This window comes from Galeopterus variegatus, unplaced genomic scaffold, assembly GCF_000696425.1.
Source record: "Galeopterus variegatus unplaced genomic scaffold, G_variegatus-3.0.2 Scaffold1226, whole genome shotgun sequence".
Lineage (NCBI taxonomy): Eukaryota > Metazoa > Chordata > Mammalia > Dermoptera > Cynocephalidae > Galeopterus > Galeopterus variegatus.
The window spans coordinates 178473-179371 of NW_007727337.1; positions in this window are offsets into that span (position 1 = coordinate 178473).

Here is an 899-nt window from a genome sequence, read left to right on the forward strand (position 1 = left end):
TGGCAGGCAGCTGGCGGGTACAAGCAGATCACATGGCAAGAGGAAGCGAGAGAGAGAGAGGAAGTGCCAGGGTCCTATAAGCAACCAGCTCTCGCAGGAACAAACAGAGCGAGAACTCACTCATTAATCCCCCCTCCCCCAGGGAAAGCATTAATCCATCGATGAAGGATCCGCCCCCATGACTCAATCAGTTTCCAACACTGCCACATTGGGGATCAGATTTCCACATGAGTTTTGGTGGAGATAATACATCCAAACTCTATCAACGACCAGCTATAAATTAGGGGTTCACATGATCCCCTCCTCATGTTTGATAATTTGCAATAATAACTCACCGAACTCAAGCAAATTTACTTACGTTTACTCGTTCACTGTAGAGGTTATTACAAAGGTTACAGATGAACAGTCATGGCTGGCCACTTAGCTCAAGTGGGAGACCATGGTGCTGATAACACCAACATCAAGGGTTTGGATCCCCATACAGGCCAGCCACCAAAAACATTAAAATAAGTGGTTCAGATGAACAGCCAGATGAAGTGGTAGACAGGGCAAGGTATGGGGCCTGGAGCTTCCCTGCCCTCTACGGATGCTATGCCTCCCAGCACCTCCACATGTTCACCAACCCTGAAGCTCTCAAAATTCCATCATTTTGGGTTCTTATGGAGGCTCCATTTTGTAGGCATGTGACTTGGATTGAAGTGTGTCCCCCAAAGTCCGTGTATTAGAAACTTAACCTCCAGTCTGACAGTATTAAAAAGGTGGGAGATCCAAATGTGGTAAGTGAAAGGTGTGATGACCATGCCCTAGTAAGTGGATTAATAAATTATTGTTTAAGGTCATGGGCATGGTTCTGAGGTCTTTAAAAGGAGAACACGTGAGAGTCAGTCTCTCTCTCAATG